The sequence below is a fragment of the Neophocaena asiaeorientalis genome, unplaced genomic scaffold (assembly GCF_003031525.2).
Source record: "Neophocaena asiaeorientalis asiaeorientalis breed wild unplaced genomic scaffold, Neophocaena_asiaeorientalis_V1.1 scaffold714, whole genome shotgun sequence".
Taxonomy (NCBI): Eukaryota; Metazoa; Chordata; class Mammalia; order Artiodactyla; family Phocoenidae; genus Neophocaena; species Neophocaena asiaeorientalis.
In genome coordinates, this window is record NW_020175660.1 from 1,250,233 (window position 1) to 1,270,983 (window position 20,751).

Genomic DNA, 20,751 nt, shown 5'->3' on the forward strand with positions numbered 1-20,751 from the left:
CACCCCTTCCTCCCTTCTTTTTTTTTTTTTTTTTTTTTTGCGGTACGCGGGCCTCTCACTGTTGTGGCCTCTCCCATTGCGGAGCACAGGCTCCGGACACACAGGCTCAGCGGCCATGGCTCACGGGCCCAGCCGCTCCGCGGCACGTGGGATCTTCCCGGACCGGGGCACGAACCCGTGTGCCCTGCATCGGCAGGCGGACTCTCAACCACTGCACCACCAGGGAAGCCCCCCTTCCTACTCTTAATAAGAGATCAGTCCTATCAATTTTACCTCTATAATATATCATGAATGTTTTCATCATCTCCTTTCTAATCTCCTCGTCATCATCCAAGTTTAAGTTCTTATATCACATTTCACCTGAAATATTGCAGGACTTTTCCCACTTTGTGCCTCTCCTCACTCTCTTTTCCATCTGTGTGTTGCTACCAGCTTAAATTTTCTCAGAGGTAATTCTGCATGTACTGTCAGTAACTCTTTGTTAGCCTACCAAAGTAAGGACAAACTCCTCTGGTAATAAAGTCTCTCAACAGTGTAGCATTAAGTGAGTGACAGCTTTGCCTGCATCCATCCATTTCTTTCTCCCTTTAAACACTTACTAAACACCTACTCTACTGCAGGTACTGTGTTAGGTGCCGAGAATATGCAACATTCGGTAAAATGAGTTCCTTACTTTACTCTCAAAAAATAATCCGATTAGAGATGAGTATACAAAGAGTTAATGCGAGTGCAACTTGAAAAGTGCTATATGAAATTGGAAAAGTGTATTGGTATCATCTAGAAAGGCTCCACCAACATTGTTGGAGGCGAGAATTGTCAGGGAGGCTTCACATAGGGAATGGCATTTGAGTAGAGTTTTAAAGGATAAGTAGAAGATTGCTGACTGTAATTTGGAGGCAGTAGAATTTCATGCATAGAGCCCAGTGTAAGCAGGGGAAACTTGAAATGTATAGAGTGTGCAAAAGACAGAAGAAATCATTTTGTATGGTTTGAATTCAGGACGGGAGAGAGGGTTTGAGGGACAAGGCTGGAAGAGAGCTTGTTTGTGAAGAACTCTGGATGCCATGATAAGGAGTTTAGACTTCATTTTGTGAGTAGTTGGCAGTCTTTGAAAAATTTTAACAGAGGTATTTTGGATCATAATTTTGTTTTGTTACAATTAGCATGGCAGTGATGTGAATGATAGTTTGGAAGGGGGAGATACCAAAAGCAGAGAGACAATTAGGATACTCTTAATTGTTGCAAGCAAGAAATAATGAGAATCTTGATCAAGGTAGGGATCAACTTACCTGAAATTATGAAAAACTTTAAGCATTGATTATTTAGCAGATGTTTAATTTTCTTCTTCTATACCCCTTGCATGTATGATACTCTTCAGCCGATGATTTGAAATTGTCCTGTTTTTTCTCCCTTCTGCTCATATTATTTTTTCTCTAGGCATGTTTTTCCCTCTTTATCTAGTTTAAGGTCCCAGAGCACTTATTTTTGTCCTTCAGAATATTACTTTTTTGGGTCCCTCTTAAATTATGTAACAACAAGTCACAAAGGAGGAATCAGAAAATAAAAAACATGGTCCCCAACCTCTGTTTATGGTCATATCAGTAAAGTATGTATATAAGTAATACAAGTAATGATAACCAGCATCGCCAGGTGAAAGTGATAAATGTCAAAGGAGTCATTTATTACTTCCAGTCAGAGTTCTGTAGCACGGAGAAGTACAGCTAGAACATAGAAGAGGTTATTTGATCTGGGCTTTGAAAGATGAGTAGAATTTGATAGGTAAAGAAAGAATTAAAAGATGTTTCTGGAAAAGCTGATTGATAGAAAATGGATATTTCCATAGGAGTGTAGAAGAGGTCTTGGAGAGGGTAGGAAGTATGACATAGAGAAAACTGTATTTTAGGGGAATTACTCTAGCAGTGATGTATGAACAAACATCATTAGAGAAATGGAGTGAGGAGTCAGGGATCTTGGAAGGCTGTAGGAGTAGTTAGGCATGAGGTAATCAGAATTCAGTCAGAGTGATAATAGTGGAAATAGAAAAGAAGGACTAAATGGAGTAGGGTATGTTATGAAGGAAGAAGGGACACTGATTTGTGACTAGATGTTGAAAAGAGATGATGATGCCCACATTTTTTATCTGGAAAGCAGGGATAATATTGGGCATCGTTAATAGCAAACATAAGTAATTCTTCAAATCTAATTAAATCCGAGTTTTCTAAGTTTAAAGAAACACTAAAGTTGATGTTCTGCTGTATTGTTGGTCTCCTCACTTGCTTACATACAACACATATTTTTGCACATTGTTGTTCAAGCCTTAGCATGCTGAAAAGGAGGTATTGTGAAAAAAGCAAAGTATTGTCTCTTTAGAAGAGTAGTTTTTAGAGAAATAAATACTATTCTTTTCATTTATCTCTTTCGTTATTATTTTAAATGCTATATGAGATTTAGTAAAATTTAAGAATGTTTAAAGTATTTCTGCAGGTATAATTCTGACACTTACTGAAAGATGGTATCTCATTTAATAGAATTATTGCTAAATGAATGGAGACCTGTGAAGACACTCATTAAGCAGAATTTGATGGTTCCACTTTAACAAATAAACATTAGTCTGATAACGTCCTTAGAGAAATACCTTATAGTGAGGTAATATTACCTTATAATATAAAACTAACTACTTTTAATTCTTTTATTAAAGTTCTTTTCAACTCTTAATTGATGATTGATTTAGGGCTTTGCCATATTCAGAAATATTTCAACACTGTGTTGAAAATAAAGTAGTCACTATTTGTTTTGTAATTACGCATTGTGTAAAATTGGAAAACATCACATTATTGAGGAAGGAAACATCACATTAAGAAAAGGCTTTATGATTAAACTATATTTTCAAGTTATTTCCTCTCTAACATAAATTTGGTTAAGCTCTCAAATTAATTAATATTTATACTATATATATTGTGTATGTATGTGTGTGTATAAATATATATGTATATATATTTTAAGATCTCCTCTATCATTCTTATCTCAGAATAGTCACAACAGTGTTTCCCAGAGTGTTGAGTATGTATCACTGGTAGTATTCAGAATGATTTTAGGTGGCACACAGATGAATCTGTAAACTTTTCCAGTTATATATTTATTGTGACAAGTAATATTTAACATAGTGACAATTATGTTCACCTTTATTTTCTCTCTGTTTTGAATTCTGGTTCAGAAATTAGAGTTAATCATACCTTCAATTTATGGCAGTAAAATTACTATCTTTGTTCTTTATAAGGCCCTTCAGTTGATATATTTTATTTTGTCTTCTTTATTCTTGACTTCCACTCCCATTTTCCTTTCATTCTGCCATAGGAAACCATTCTAATTTGTTTGCTCTATATCTTTGAGTGAATGTATCTTTATAAAACATAGTGTTGTTGGTGTGTATGTGTTTCATTGACTTAATTAGGCTTTGTTACAGATATTCTGCCCTTTTTTTCCCCCACTATTTTCTTTAGCACCAGAAAGTTATATCTCTTCACGTTGCTGTGTACATTCTTACTTGTTGCTTCTAACTTATGTTTAGTTTCCCATAGTGTACTGCACTACATTCTTCTACTTAGAGGCAACACACTCTTCAAAGCACAGGCAGTGGAGCAAAGTTTCTTCAGTTTGAGTTCTAACTGCACCATGTCTTAGTTTGGGTTTCTTTGAAAGTAGAGCCTGAGAAAGGGACTTATGGCTTGGGTAGTTTATTTGGGAGATGATCTAAAGAAGCAGAAATGAGAGAATGGGAAAAGTGAGAGAGAGAAGAAAGTAAAGTTACATAAAATTTGTCCATGAGCTAGTTATCACTGTGAGCAACTGGGATTCAATTTCCTTAGGTACCTTCTGAATGCACCTCAGCATTGTCCCACCAAAGACGGACAGGAACTTGGGACATTTATCCACTGACTTTCATCTTTTGTTAATTGAGGATGGCTCCTGGAGCTCTAACTCTAGCACTTGTGTAGTTGTGCCTATATACTGCTGAGCAGTCGTCTTTGGGTTTGGAGGAAGCCCTGAGGAGCAAAACAGAGCAGTGCCTTGGCTCACACTTGATGTCAGATGCTGTTGGACAGTGCATAGATCTGTCCACTGCAGCTGTAACAAGGAAAGGTAGGCTGAGCACTGCAAGTGACTGCCACCCCTTTTATTATGCAGATTACCTCGTGTTCTGTTAAGTCCACTCTGTCACTGACCCTTCAGAGTGGTGGCTGGTTGTAATTGCTAAAAGCAGTCTCTAAAACAGGAGGGTTAGGGGAACATGCTGTAGTCCCTCTACTGCAGCTGTTCCTGAGGCCATAATTGATCCTGTAATCTGTGGGATAGTGGTGCTGTCCATGGGGTATATTGTGGGCGGGAAAGGCAAACCCACATCTGGAGTCAGTGTCAGTTCTGCACCTGCATGTGTTAGTTGGCATTCCACAGCAGCAGTAATTAGGTCACCTTCATGAGAAGGAAACCATGCTGCTGGGCCTTTGTAAAGCCTTCCTTTCTGTCACTAGGGCTCCTCCATTCACAGCCCTATTGCTTAAGCATTGAGGTGGTCAAGAGCAGAATCTGGCTGATGTCCACTGACAAGTCACTCCGTCTGTAGTTGGGATGCAGTTAAATGCACCTTCCCTCTTGGTGCTTTGTGGTGGGCATTAACATAAGACATAGAAGATTGGCACTTTGTGCTGACTCCCACAGAACCATCGACATGCCTCTTCTCCAAATTCTTTCTGTTATTTTCCAGTTTTTTTTTTTTTTTTTTTTTTTGTTTTTTTTTTTTTTTTTTTTTTGCGGTTTGCGGCCCTCTCCCTTTTGTGGCCTCTCCCCTTGCGGAGCACAGGCTCCGGAAGCACAGGCTCAGCGGCCATGGTTCACGGGCCCAGCCACTCCGCGGCATGTGGGATCTTCCCGGACCGGGGCATGAACCCGTGTCCCCTGCATCGGCAGGCGGACTCTCAACCACTGCGCCGCCAGGGAAGTCCCTCTTATTTTCCAGTTTTGCCCCTTCTATCCCCCTAACCAGTCAGCCATACCATTTGCCACTCCCAAGGAGTCCATGTTTTCCCTTCTCTGGTCACTTCTCCCTGCACCATACCCACTGAGAGAATTTCTACTTCATCATTGTCTTTCAGAGCCATCCAAATAGGGCTGTAGAGTAGTAGTAATCCATTTTTTATTTGTTTCTGTTAACCAGGCCCCAGGTGTTGTTTTTTTTTTTGTCATTGGCCACCAGTAACCTACCATAAAGTCATTGGTGTGAGCAGAAGTAAAGATACCAGTATGGTAGAGGTAGGTGACATGAAGCTCTGGGCCACCTCTTGTAGTTTAGTAGTGCCTTCTGGACCTGCCTAGGTCCTGTGACATTGCACAGTGGATTGCTGCTGTGCATAACCTTGTGACTTGGTGGATCATGATGGGTAGCTCTGGTCACTAAACCTTAATGTTTCATGCTTGGGAACTCTGCTAGGGCCCAATGTCATGCCAGGACCGACACTTTTCATGCAGTGCTATAGAAGTTATGTGCTTGCCTCAGAAAATCTAGAGGGCTGTGCTGCAACTCTCCTACTGGAACTTGCCAGAGAATTGACATGGCGTCCGTTTACCACAGATGTCTCTAATACCTTTGCATCTGAGCATCAGGGCAGCTTGCACCAGAGCTTGATCTGCTGAGAGCCTCTTCTCCTCTAGATCCTAATCAAAACTGGCAGCCTTCTGAGTCACCCAGTCTCTTCTCTTTTTTAATTTAAAAAATTTTAAAAATGTACCAGTCATCTTTCATTGGGCATTAATTCTCAGGGTGTAATAGGATTCAGCAAAGATCAAGTTCTTCAAAGAGAGGTTCAGGGCAAAGATGGTCATGGTAAGGACTGCAGAGAGCACCCTTCACGTGGGGCCCTCATCAGTGGTTCTTGCGTAGCTGTTCATGTTTGAGTTCCTTGTAAGAAACGCAGTAGTTGAAAAGCATGTCAGCTTCCAGCACCATAGAAACCCCAAGGGTGCTCCCTTTGTTTATATTGACATACTTGTTGTCATACTGGTAGTAACCTCTTTGAAACGCTCTGATGGTGCCTTTGGGGGTGAAATCTTGCGTCAGTATCCAGTTTGGCAGATCCTTTATTTTGACATCCATGAGTTTCTTCTCCACTGGTACAACTAACACCGTCTTGTTGTCTTGGATATTCAGTCACTCAATAGTTCCGAAGTTTAACTAGAAGCCGCTGTTCTGATTTTCAGCTTAGCCTTCCCTCCGTTTGCTGAATTCCCTTTAAATGAATTGTATTTTTTTATGCCCATTCCGGGGCTTTGGGTTCCCTAAGCACTCATTTAGTTCTGGCTATAGGCATCTATTATTCAGTGGCAAACCAATAGGCATGAAAGTCAGAGTTGTTTCTGTCCTGTGGACTGATAACAAGGGGGCCGACAAATTGTTGCCCATTTCTTGAAGCTCTGGGAGCAGTCCGCAGTGCTTCCAGGCACTCCCGACTGCAAGATCTGTTAGCAGTGTGGCAGATGAGAGTTGCTTCTACGTCTGCTGAGATCTGTTAGATGGAGGAGCCTTTTGAGGGTCCAGCATTGCAGAACGCAGTTATAGTGCCGGGCTTGAAGATGAGCTTCATCTTTCCTATTGGTCTCTCCTTGGACTCCATTGAAAATGTATTCCCACACCTACTGTCTTCTGTAGAGAAACCTAGAACTTATGGTCTCAGAAACATCCTACAGGCCTCTCAGGCTCTTTGGTTATTGTGCTACTCCTGAAAGGGAGACAGAGAAAGTCTATTCCCATTCTCTTCAATTCATACTACCTCCTCATAACTCAGATATCTTTATTCTTTTCTTAATTTAAGTTTGGTGGGTATTCTCCTTGCTTACTTATTTGATCATTCTCCAGTTTGTGGATGCTTTTAGATTCCAGTGGTTGTTTGTGTTATTGCAACTGCATATGGTACTGTAGGAAGAGCATGCCACAAGATTTCCAGTAGCATCTTTTCATAATCTATAGTGACATTTCAATTCTTGTCTTTATCCTCCATCCTAATACTTCTCTCCTGTTCTACTATCTTATATTTTCAATAGTTTCTTTCTGGGTGTCTCAGATAGAAATTCTAATTTAACTTCTGAGCTCACCTACTTCCTACCTGTTCGTCCTTTCTTCCTTTCCTCCCTCCTGTCCATTTTTTTGTGGGTTAAGGGCTAGAGGAGGCTTAATTGTCTCTTTGCAGAACAATTTTTTTTAATTTTAAAAAGACTACGTAAATGAGGCATGAATAAGTTCTTGCATACAATTTTGACAGTATGCACCGAAGCCTAAAGCCCTCTTCATTACCCTCACCCCACTGCCCTCCTTACCACACTCCCCTCCACCCCATTTGCACCTCACCGACCTTTACATTACAGGTTATTGATTTGGGGGATTTATTTTTATAAAATTATGCATAATGAGAATACTTGCCTTATAAAGTTAGTGTGAGGATTAAATGAGTTAGTACATGTCAAGTATGTATAACATGTTAGAATTCTTACTTCATAGTATAAAAAAAAGTATTATAAGAAAAAGCTAATAAACTTAAAGCAAAGATCATTCAAAATATGAAATAAGGCAGAAATATTTGGGGGGAAAGGGCTTTTGCATATACTAAGGTTCCCCGTTTCATGACTTGGATATAAATTTCTTTTCTCTAACATGTAGAAATCACCAGAGGGGTGGTGATTTGGGGAGCAAAGTTATTGAGCTAGTACTTGGATTGTTGGGTTAGTAGTAGCTGGCTATAACTGTAAGGTTTGGAGATACATTTGTAGATGTTAGTGTACTTACAAAGAACTATTAGAGTTTATTATATGATTTTATAGTTGATTTAACTCCCCAGTTATGTTTCCCTTAAGATATTAATATTATTTTTATTCATTTCATGCACCTGTTGAACATTTATTGTTTTGCTTAGTAACATGATAGAAAGTGGAGGCTACAAGTGCTGCAAGATAAGTCAAAAGAATCACCTGACTAAATAAGCGTTATGAGAGGAGGGAATTGACTGTCATATAAGCGTGGTGCGCATACCAAGTAATTAATAAATACTTTATGAATGAGTGTTAGTCAAGAGCTAAGGCGCAGCCATGGTTCATGTTCTGGGTACACTAGAAGTACAGAGATGGGCCGGCTCACTCACCCTGATATGCAGGGGTCAGGGATTGCTTACACAGACGATGCATAGATCAAGTCTGAAGAGTGAACTGTAGTTAACTTGGTGAGAAACAAAGGGAAGAACAAAAAGGATGTGCAAAGGATGGGAGTCTAAAAGGGATGCATGTAAATATAGAGGCTTCAGTGATTTCAGTGTAGTTGGATCATTGTAAAGGTATGAGGAGTGAATGGGAAGATGGTGTTAGAAAGTCTGGCGGAGGCCAGATCATAACAATTCTTATGTCTTGGTAATTCCATCCTATGAAATGAGAATATTTATAGATTTTTTTAAGCAGAGAGCATGACAGGGTCATTTAGTTTTAGAAGTTAGGTTTGGTTTAGAAGTTAGCATTTTATTAAAAGTGATCATGTACTAGGCTGTACAGCAAGTTCTTATACAGTTCACATGATCATATCAGCCATACTTTTTGTCAGCATACACTTAAGTGAAAACTGAGTAACAAACAGTATATACAGGCACACATTTGGAAATTTAAAAACCTACCTCCGTAAATCCCACAGGTCAAAAATAAAATGATAATGCAAGTCAGAAAACACCTAGAACTAAACAATAAAGAAAATTAGGACTTATTAAACTTGTGTGACATGTTGAAGCCTTACATACTCATATTAAAAGATTAAAAATATTAATAAGATAAGCACCTAATTTAAATTAGGAAAAGAAAAACAGAATAAATTCAAGTGAAGTAAAATAGGTGATAAAAATAAAAGCTAATACTTGTAGAGTACTTGTTATGTGTACCAGGCACTGTTCCATGTGCTTTACAAGGATTATCTCATTTAATCTTTGCAACAACCCTGTGAGGTAGGTACTCTTATTATTCCCACTTTACAGATGGGAAAACGGAGGCACAGAGAAAAACTTATCTACACTTCTAGTTAATAAGTGATAGAATTGGGGCTAATTGGAAAAGTTTGTTTTGTTTTGTTTTGTTAAGATACAATGGAGAGAGTTAACATAGCCAAAAGTTGGTTTCTTGAAAAGGCTGATAAAACAGACAAACCATTTGAATAACTGATCAAGAAAAACCCAGAAAGCACAAGTAGTATTGGGAATGGAAAGGAGGACATAACTTCAGATATAGCAGAGATTTTTAAAAAATAAGAGATACCTTGAATAAGTTTATGCCTATACTTTTTTTTTTTTTTTTTTTTTTAATTAATTTATTTATGGCTGACTTGGGTCTTTGTTGCTGGGTGTGGGCTTTCTCTAGTTGCGATGAGTGGGGGCTACTCTTTGTTGCGGTGCACGGGCTTCTCATTGCAGTGGCTTCTCTTCTTGCAGAGCACGGGCTCTAGGTACACGGGCTTCAGTAGTTGCAGAATGCGGGCTCAGTAGTTGTGGCTAGCAGGCTCTAGAGCACAGGCTCAGTAGTTGTGGCACATGGGCTTAGTTGCTCCGTGGCATGTGGGATCTCCCCAGACCAGGGCTTGAACCCGTGTCCCCTGCATTGACAGGAGGATTCTTAACCACTGTGCCACCAGGGAACTCCACATTTTACAATTTAAATAAAACAACAATTTTTAAAATGTGACAATAAAATTGATTAAAGTGAAATAAAAAACCTAGATATTTCTGTAATTATTAGAGAATTTTAATTTTTAGTGAAAGATCTGCCTCCTCCCATATACTCACAGATAAGCCCTTGGCTCAGATGATTTTAAAGGTGAATTCTATGAAACTATTCAAGTGGTAGATATGTCCAGATATACAAAGACTGTTTGAGAGAATAGCAAAATAAGGAAAGTTCCTCAGCTTATTCTGTGTGAGTAGTATAACCTTGATACCGAAACAAGACATGGATAATATTAGAAAAAAATTATAGGTCAGTCTTTCTTATGAACATAGATGTAAAACCTAACAAAATTGTTAGCAAAACAAATCCAGTGGTGTATCTAAACGTCATCATGTCTACAGTACTGCAGTACAGTTCTGACACTGCCTACCCACTGTTAGTGTCAGACTCCACAGTTTTAAGGGCACAGTCCCCAACAAGACTGCCCTCACTTGAGATGCCAGTCACAAGTTTGGAGGTCCCCAGGCTACTCACACTTCTGACTAACTGGCTACAAATCCAGGAGGATTCCCATGATCGCTCCCCACATTTGACAATTCATTTATATGACTCACAGACTTTAAGAAAGTGGTAGACTTATTTTTTTTAATAAATTTATTTATTTTATTTATTTATATTTGGCTGCATTAGGTCTTTCTAGAGAAAGCTGCGTGCAGGCCTTCTCTAGTTGTGGTGAGCAGGAGCTACTCTCTTTTGCCGTGCGCGGGCTTCACGTTGCCGTGGCTTCTCTTGTTGCAGAGCACGGGCTCTAGGTGCTTGGGCTTCAGTAGTTGTGGCATGTGGGCTCAGTAGTTGTGGCACACGGGCTCAGTAGTTGTGGCTCGTGGGCTCTAGAGCGCAGGCTCAGTAGTAGTGGCGCACGGGCTTAGTTGCTCTGAGGCATGTGGGATCTCCCTGGACCAGGGCTTGAACCCATGTCCCCTGCACTGGCAGATGGATTCTTAACCACTGTGCCACTAGGGAAGTCCCAAGTGGTATACTTATGATAGTTTTATCAATATAAAGGATACAGATTGGGACCAGCCAAATGAAAGAGACACACAGGGTGAGGCCAGGGAGGCTTCCAAATGTGGAGCTTCCATGCCCTCTTCCCCTGGAATTAGGGTGTGTTGTCCGAGGAAGCTTATCTGAGACATGGTGTGCAGTTCTTATTGGAGTTTCATTATGTAGGCATGATTGAATAATTGGCCACGTGACTGAACTCAATCTTCTGCCCTCCCTATCCATAATCCCTGGAGGCTGGGCTGGCTTCAAGCCCCAAACCCTCTTTTTTTTTTTTTTGCCATACCAGGGCCTCTCACTGTTGTGGCCTCTCCAGCTGCAGAGCACAGGCTCCGGACGTGCAGGCTCAGCGGCCATGACTCACAGGCCCAGCCGCTCTGCAGCATGTGGGATCCTCCTGGACCGGGGCACGAACCCTTGTCTCCTGCATTGGCAGGCGGACTCTCAACCACTGTGCCACCAGGGAAGCCCCCAAACCCTCTTCTAATCACATCACTGGTCATTTTGGTGACCAACCCCATCCTGAGTCATTCATTAGCATAAACTCAGGTGTGGTCCATAAGGCTTGTGAATAACAAAGACACTTCTGTTACCCAGGAACCAGGCACAGAGACCAGACAAAATATTTATTTAACGATGACAAAACAGAATTTATCCCAGAAATCCAAGGATGTTAATGTGTTAGTTATTGTTGCTGCATAACAATTCATTCCAAAACGTAAGGACTTGAAATAATGAAAGCTTAAATTAACTTACAGAAATTCAGGAGCAATTTACTGGGTGGTTTTGATTCAGGATAGTTTGTGAGATTGTAGTTTTGTCCACAGGGGCTACATTCATTTAAAAGCTTGACTGGAGGAGAATCTACTTCCAAGATGACACATTCTCATGGCAGTTGGCAGGAGGCCTCTGTTCCTCACCGTATGAGCCTCTCCACAGATTCCTTGAATATACTAACACCATGGCACCTGTGTTTCCCCAGAATAAATATCCAAGAAAGAGAGCAAGGAGAAAGCTGCATTACCTTTCAAGACCTAGTCTCAGAAGTCATACTTTGTCACTTTCACTTTGTTCTGTTTGTTAGGAGGGAATCTCTCAGTCTGGCCCACTCTCAAAGTAATTAGGTTCCACCTCTTGAAAAGAGGAAAATGAAAGAATTTGTGGACATATTTTAAAACTACCACAGATAGCTTACTCTTTGAGAGAGCTCTCAGGGACTTCCCTGGCGGTCCAGTGGGTAAGATTTTGCCTTCCAATGCAGGGAATGCGGGTTCAATCTCTGGTTGGGGAGCTAAGATCCCACATGCCTTGCAGCCAAAAAAACCAAAACATAAAACAGAAGCAATATTGTAGCAAATTCAATAAAGACTTTAAAAATGGTCTACATCAAAAAAGAAAATCTTAAAAACAAAGAGAGCTCTTAATATGGATTATTACTAATTAATTTATACCTTAACACATTGAAGGAGGAAGCCACTGTGATTATATCAATAGATGGAGAAAAAGCACGTGATGTAATTCAACCCCATTTATAATGAAAACTCTTATTAGCAAATGAAGAATAGAAGGGAACTGTAATGTGATAAAGAATATCATTAAATTTATAATTAATTTAGGAACAATTGATATACATGATCTTGAAGTTTTCTGTACATAATGTGGTATGTTTTTCCATGTGTTAAAGTTTATTCTGTATCCTTCAGCAGTATTTTAAAATTGTCCTTGTATCAGTTTTGTACACTTGGAAGTACAAGATGGTACAGTCCCAGAGGGGGTTACCAAAATAGCTACCAAAAGTACCATTAGACCCAGAATCCCACTTCTAGAAATCTGTCCTTCAGAATTATTTTCCTAAACAATAATAACAAAAGCATCTATTCAAGTTTATTTATTGCAGCATTGCTCATAATACCAAAACCTAGGAACAACATAAAATGTCCATCAGCATAAGAATGGATAAATACAGCTATAAAATAATCATAAAATGGAATACTCTATAACAATGAAAACGAATTAAAAGGAACTGTATGTATCTATGATGGTAATCACTCACAACATTGAGTGAAAAATAAGCAAATTATAAAAATATACATGCAGAATGATACAATTTTTATACGTCTATAGCAAATTTAACAGTATGCAAAGCAGTCTTATTTGGGATATATACCACATATAGTATAAAAGCATGTAAAGACATGAGTGTTAAATACCATAATCAGAATAGTGGTTCCCTCAGAACCAGGGAAAGGGTGGCGCTTCAGTGGTATTTGCCCTGCTTTACTCAGTACCTGTATACTTAGGTGAAGTCTTTGAGACACTATATTCAGGAGTGTAGTTCATAGACTCACAGGATATGAGAGGTAGAAGTCTTCATGGTATTATTTATTTTACAGATGAGGAAACTAAGGCCTGGAGAGGGAAGTGAGTGGACCAAGATCAGCTAGCCAGTTAGGCAGAATTTGCAACTGAATCCTAGGTCTCCCGACTCTAAGACTGTGTTACTTAACACAGTATATTTTTATATTTAATAAAAATATAAGTTGATAAGTATTTAATAAAAATATAAGTTTTATATTTAATAAAAATATTTTTGTATTTAATAAAAATATAAGTTGATAAGTATTTAAACTAGGAGCTGAAAGAAAGATACTAAAAGGGAAAAAAGGACAAGTTAATGTCAAGTCTGCCACAGAATTTCTTCATGAAAACACTCTAAACCAGCACATTCTAACCTAAGACATGTTCTGACAGAGTAAAGAAAATAAAATGGAGATGTTTCATCCAAAACGGGGAAAACTCTTTCTGGATTTCCAAGCTCTCACATTAATAAGCCCAAATTTGTCATCTTGAGTGTTGTTTCTCAGACCTATAGGTTTGCAGGGTTTAGTTTCCTATAGTTTGTGGTTCATGCTTGTCAGGGCAGAACTGTTAACAATCTGATTTTAACACCCTCTGGTCTTATTCAGGGCCTTTGGTTACTTACAATTTACATATAAATATTACCTTTGAACCTTTACTTAATTGAAAGATTGCAGTTGAGTTTAGATAGTGCTTTGAAGTTCCCTTTGTCAGACCACATTGTTTGTACCAAAGGACTGTATTTTCTTTTTGTCTGTGGTTATTTCCACAATTATTTAACTTGCTGTAACTATGTGGTACTGTCAGAATATAACCCAAGCCATTGTTTGCCTTAAGCAATATTTTAGATCTTGGGAAATAATGTTTACTGATACATGTCTTTCTTAAAGACCTTTTAATTTACTCAAATATACTCAAGACATTGAGTCTCAAGACATACTCAAGACCTTTTAATTTACTCACATATACTCAAAGTTGAGTATATCCAGTGAAAACAGTGGAGAAAAGTTTTTTTTTACTGGATCTAGACACAAGTCAGGGCTCAAAGTGAGCAAAAGGAAGTAGTGTGGTTTTTGTATCATTTCAGTTGTGTTGAGAAAAGGAAATGGAATAGTTTATCCATAGCATAGCCCTTATGGGAAAGTCTCATTTGTATGTGAAAGTAAAAGGAATTGGCATAACGTTTTAATTCCTTCTGCTATACTCAATCATTCCCTCAGCAAATATTTATTTAGTACCAAATATGTGCCAAGCACCATCCTAGGTGCTACAAATACAGAGTGAAAAAGTAGACTTATACACCTGCCCTACGGAGCATACATTCTGGAGCAGGTGGCAGGCAATAAACAAAACAAATAGTAAATTATATGTAAAATTACAGGTGACAAGTGCTAAAGAGAAAATAAAATATCAGGGATGGAAGATGGGAGTGCCAGCGATGTGGATGGGATTACAGTTTTAAATAGGATGAGCAGGAACGCTAAATAAGAAAGGGGTACTGAGTAAGCACTTGGAAGAGGTCAGGTAGCAAGTCATATGGATAGATGTCTTGGGGAGGAATATTATAGACAGAGGAACTTGCAGAGGTCCTGCAGCAGGGCCATCCCTGAAATGTTTGAGGAACCAGGAGGCCCATGCTGCTGAAGTAGAGGAGTTGGAGTCTTGTTGGCCATGGTAGATTTCAGCTTTTACTCTGAGTGAGTTGGGGAACCATTGGAGGGTTTTGAAAAGGGGAGTGATGTGATCTAATATGCTTTTTATCACCACTTTGGCTGCTGTGTTGAGAATATATTGTAGGTGGATAAGGGCAGAAGCAAAGAGTCCAGTTCTAGGAGGCTTTTTCAGTAATCCAGGCAAAAGGTTAGTTAGTGACTTGGACCAGAGAGATAATAGTGGATGTGGTGAGAAGTGCATAGGTTCTGGATATATTTTGAAGGTAGAACCAACAGGATTTTCTGACCATAGCCTGTGGAGTATGAGGGGGAAGAAGGGAGTTGCCCAGAATGACTCCAAGACTTTTGGCCTGGGAAACTAGAAGTAGAGAGGTTGTTAGTTATGGTGAGAAAGACCAAGGGTCTAGCAGATTTAGGGGATAAGAGGAGAAAGACCAGGAATGATAAATTATATAGCTGCTGATTACATTATTAAGTAAATTTTTATACTATTTGAGCTATCTTAAAAGTAATTCTATCTTGTACCAGTCTTTTTTTTTTTCTGCATATGTGTTATTGAGTATCTTTTTCTGAGATATTTGACATTATTCAGAAGTACTAATTTTATGCTGATCTAACCCAGAATACTCAAGTGTACCTTTTCCTTTAATGTTTGGTTATATCAGAAAAATTATCTCTCTCTGACCTAAAATATAAGGAGAATTTATTGGCTGTTAACTGAAAAGTCCTTAAGCAATCCAGGTGTCAGGCAGGGTTGTTTGAGCAGCTCACTGATAGCTCCAAGGATCGGGCTTCTTTTACTCTCTCAGCTCTGCCTCTGGTTCCCCTTCTGGTCCCAACGTAGCTGCCAGCAGCTGCTATTTTCTTATTCATGTTCAATCTGAAAGAGTGACTTTATCTCTGCAGGGCCAGCTGAAGTCCTTAGACCATGTTAGTACGGCTCACCCCTGAACTTTTCATTGTGGCATAGGAGATAGAATATGCTGATTGGCTTGGCCTAGGACAGAGCCTCTACTTCTGGTGCTTCAGGGAAACCTGTGTACAATGAATTTTTTAAAGTTGTAGATAGAGGAAAAAAAGTGGAGAAAAATGGTTGATTTTTAAATTACTTTTGCATTGTACAAGCACTGTGGTTAACACAGCAAGAATGATTCCTTTTGTAAAGTGGTCAAATGAGAAGGAAAAAAAGTAAAATAAAAGTAAAGTTGCATTCAGACATTAGTTTGATTAAGATAATTTTTCTTCTAAGAGGCCTAAAACTATTGCTTTTTGAATATCTAGAACCTAAGAGGAAATTCCCTGACAGTCCAGCAGTTAAGGCTTTGTGCTTTCACTGCCGAGGGCCAAGGTTCGATCCCTGGTCAGGGAACTAAGATCCCGCAAGCCTTGTGGCGTGGCCAGAACAAAACAGAATCTGATAGGTCGTTCTAGTCAAGAATAGTTGTTTCTCCACAAGGAGAGCCCTATTGGCATTTGGTTGAGACAATTCTTTGTTTTGAGGGATTGTCCTTGCACATTGCATTGCATTTTCCATTTTGGGCCCTGGTCACTGTGTGTCCTGTCCTACCCCAGTCATTGTTCCAACCGAAAAATCACCTGTATATTTCCATATCTTCTTAGGGAGGTACAAACTTGCAAAAACTTGTGACTCTTTTTGAAAGGGTGTTTCATATTGAGGACATAAATACAGATATACTTTGATTTGGTTTCCTGAGTGAAAAGTGGGTTTGTTTTTTGTTATTCTTGAAGTTCTGCTTTGACTTTTTTCCCCCAGTTCTAGAAGTTAGATATATTCTCCTTAAAAATTGATTTAGCATTTGAATTAATTTTTTGGCCACAGGGATTTACTGAGTTAATTCCAGAAGTTTTTGATTAAATGTATCGCTAAGGAAAAGAGAAATGTTTTGATAGCCAAATTTTGGTGCTCTTTCAAGCATTTTGACTTGGGTCACATAGGTTAGAACAGAAAGACCACCCAATCTTGAACAAATTTCTAACTTTGATAGGTTAAAATTATTTGTGGTGGGAAAAGTGAAATAGGTACTGAGTCTAGAAGAGTTCATTCCTGAAGTCAGAATATCTTAGAATACTCTTTGAATATATATTAAAACACACTTTGTAAGCACTTAGGAAATGTTAGACCTCTTTGATGAAGTGAATATATTAAAAAATGTTTATGTGGTATGTGTGGATATAGTCAGTCAGTTACCCTCTGAGATCTGTTTTCTGAAAGTATTTATATCAATCAGGGCCCAGTCAGGAAAGCTGAAACCACACTGGTTATTTTAACAGAGAGAATTTGGTGTAGGGAGTTGATTACACAGGTATTGGAGGATTGAAAAAGCTAAAGGAACACTGGGATTAAACTGAAATACTAATTGTGGGAAGCAAATACCACCCTTAAGAGGCTGAGGTTTCAGAACCTAGAAGCTCGGAGGAGTGCCCCTGGGGAGCCCTGACCCAGTCCTCTGTTGAGGGAGCTCAGAGCCCAGCTACTGCCGGCTCCCGAGGACCTGCTCTAGGATCTTGAGGCGCTGGCACTCAGACCCTGAGGTGTAGGCACAGTTGGGTCTGAACAGGGGCCGTGAGGCTGGTTCTGGGAGTGTGGAAGGAAGCTGGAAATGGAATCTACTGCTGCTGCTATGGCAAAGGCTGTAGTTCAGATAACTCTGACAGGAACAACAAACAAAGTCAGAAAGATGAAAGTCCCTTCTTCCCTCCAGCCTTCTCTAGTTCGCCTTTTGGCAGAACCTATCAAGGAACCAGCTGGTAAAAGACTTGTTAGTGGTATCCCAGGTCAGCATCACAAAGCAGAATGGTTAGGTTTTATTTGGGGGCCGGTGGGGGGGGGCTTGTTATTGCTTTGTTTTTGCTGAAAAGCAATAGTGTAATAAGGGGCACAGTAGTTTCCATTTTTTTCTCATTACCTGTCGCTCCTGACTATGCAATAGTGAATGGAATTTGAGCTTTCTCAGCAGCATACTTGCTACTTATTGGTTGTGTGAACTTGAGCAAGTTTCTTAACTTCACTGAGCTTCACTTTTTCCTTGCAGAGTTGTGAAGATGAAATAAAATCTTATGTGGCTCAATAAAGAATAACTTCCTATTTCCCTTTTGATGTACTTACTGGATAAAACACTGCACTTGGGAATAAAAGACCTGGGTTTTAGTTTTTGCTTCAAGTTACTAGCTGTATAGAATTCAGCAGGTCACTTTAGCTTCCTGAACCTGTCTCTTCTCTGTAAAAGTAGGAATAATTTTACTTACTGGAAGGGTCATATACGTATGGTATAAGGCATGTAAAACTAACTTGCAAATTATTAAGATGGTGATGTGCTAACATAAAGTTGCCACTAAACACTATATATGATTTTCTCACTTAATTGGCACAAAAGACCTAGATCTGTATTATGCTAGACCCTGAACTATTCAGTAACCACATTATACTGATTTTATCTCTATAAAAATATTGTGCAGAAACAAAGACAGTATTGTTTACCATTACTCATAATATACCTATAGGGATGACCAAATTCTGTTGCCTCCTAGGCATTTCTGCAACTACTGATTCACTTTACCTGTTTTTTTGTCATTTGTGCTATTCCAGAGGAGAGACAGAAGAATAACACCCAGACCCCCTCAATTAACTGCTGGCATTAAGAATTTCTTCTGAGCACTGATGTACCAAAGATTGGTATTTAGCATAATCTAGTTCTAATTATTTGTGAGGTTTTTTTGTTTAATAAGATGAAACAAACAAAAAAGCTTTGGAGAAACTAGGTTAGTGAATTTCTAGTACAAAGTTGAATGGTGTTTTGAAAATAGATTATCCCGTTTTTTAAAATAGTTCATAAACAAAGAAGCATTTATTGTGCATCTAATATTGAGGCCCCCACTGAGGGATATAAAACATCTAAGTGCATTAACTATAATAATGCCATACTAGTTTGTCTTACCTCTCTGTTCCTGGAAGAATTTTACTTGTGTTGGTGAGAACAGTTTCTTGGCACTGAAGGAAAGTGAAAGGTTTTGAATGAAGAGAGGACAATTGAGCAGAAATACAGAGGTTAAATGTTGTTAAATTTGCTTTGAATAAATAATTGAGCATTGGGGAAAGGAAGGTCTAGTCAGAAGGTAATTTCAAGGGTGATGATGAAATTAGTGACCTCAGGGTAGATGAAGACATCACAGTTAGAAATGTCTTTATGAAGTGGAACTTCCCCATCCCTACTGTAGGTCAGAATTTAGCTAGATGGTTGGTTCTCTTAGCTCCTTTTTCAGACTTTACAAAAGTTCTCATTATGAATGTCTCACCCATCACAAGTTCTCACAGCATGGGCTCCAAGGCAGGCTTTTTGGTGAGATTCCTGTGTATTACCACAGATACACTCATAACTATTTATTTAAGCATGTTATTTTTTAAGGGTTTATGTTTAGATTTGGGTGACTTTTTTTACACTGATATAAAAATAACCTGAGTAGTGTTTCTCCATTTGTATGTGTATATATTAATTTAGGAATTGATGAGGTTGGAGGTTAGAAATGGGGAGGGGATGGATGAGTTGCTTGTTAAGGGAAAAGACAATATTCTTATGCTAATCCAAACTCTGGATCAGGAGCAAAGCAGCCGTGCAAACAATGGCTGTGGAGCCAGAAAGTCTGCAGTGAGTCTAGTCCTCAGAAAGCTTGTCAGACAAGGCGCCTGGAGCTGCCTAGGGGGAGGGACCCCTGGAAGGGGGAGTTTTCTCCTTACTACTTTTTGGAGTTGGCAGTTAGCCAGCTTGTTGAAAATTCCCAAACCTCACTACTAGAAAGTAAAAATTAAGGGTGGGGGGCTTAACGGGAAGAGGAAAGAATGACTTTAGTCTGTTTTTTCAGCTGACTTCAGCCTTTTCCTGTTTTTTTTTTTTTTTTAATCCTGATTGAACTATTGGTTTAACTTTCTTCCTGTTTGCAAAACTTTAAATTTTTTTATTTAAAAATAATTTATATTTTATTGAGTAATGTTGTAGTCTTATTATCCTGAAAAAGAAACCACCAACCTTTTGTATATAGCAAAGGAAAGTAAATGTATTTAGATGCCTTTTTGGACTACTTAATAATAGCTTTTAAATATGAGAATCATTTAAAAATTTTGATCATGTGGCATTTCAAATGTCTGCATTTCCTTATATTCTTAACATTGCATGATCAGATATTTTTAATTTTCATATAAAAATTCCAATGAATTATTCTAGGAATTTAAAAATATTTTTTATTTTCAGATGTTAGAATTATAAAATACTCAGTTTCAAGAATGGTTGCAAAATAAGGTTACTATTTTTGCTATATCATAATTTTAGAAATAGTTAATATGCTAGGACAAATAAAGGGGAAATCACCAGTACTTCTGTTATGAATAACAACAGTTACAACAATAACAACTAACATCTGTTATTTATTGAGCGCTTAATACCGAGATGCAAGGCGCTAACTCATTTAGGTTAGTAATATTGTCTCCATTTTGTGGCTAAGGAAACCAAGACCTAGATAGCTTACGTAGCTTCCCCAAAATTACATAGCAAATAAATACTGGAGCTGATTTTTGAAACCAATAGACTGACATCAGAACTTAACTTTCTTAAATTTGCCAGGATATTATATGAAAAGTGCCTTTACCTAGAACACAGAAGTGATGTCATCGTTATGGAATCCATAGTTTAAAAGGGCAAATGTAACAGTGTATAGTGTGGAACTAGAGACAGGTTTTCCCCCACAGAAAAATGAGCCTTACTTATTGAGGTAATTTAAAAACAAAGAATATACTCTGGTTACTCCTTTGAAAGAAAGATGTTAGTTGTATTATCCAGTTAGTTCTTTGAGCATTGTGACTATTTATGTTATACCTTTTTTTGGCCACACCACGCATCTTGCGGGATCTTAG

General features: G+C 38.7%; 1 protein-coding gene and 1 pseudogene across 1 annotated transcript in view; one reads left to right on the top strand and one right to left on the bottom strand.

The window, feature by feature from the left end:
• BMPR1A (bone morphogenetic protein receptor type 1A) overlaps positions 1-20,751 on the top strand; it is an 87,230-nt gene that overhangs the window by 28,587 nt on the left and 37,892 nt on the right. The window lies entirely within an intron of this gene.
• On the bottom strand, positions 5,918-20,736 carry LOC112390466 (ATP synthase subunit f, mitochondrial pseudogene; annotated as a pseudogene).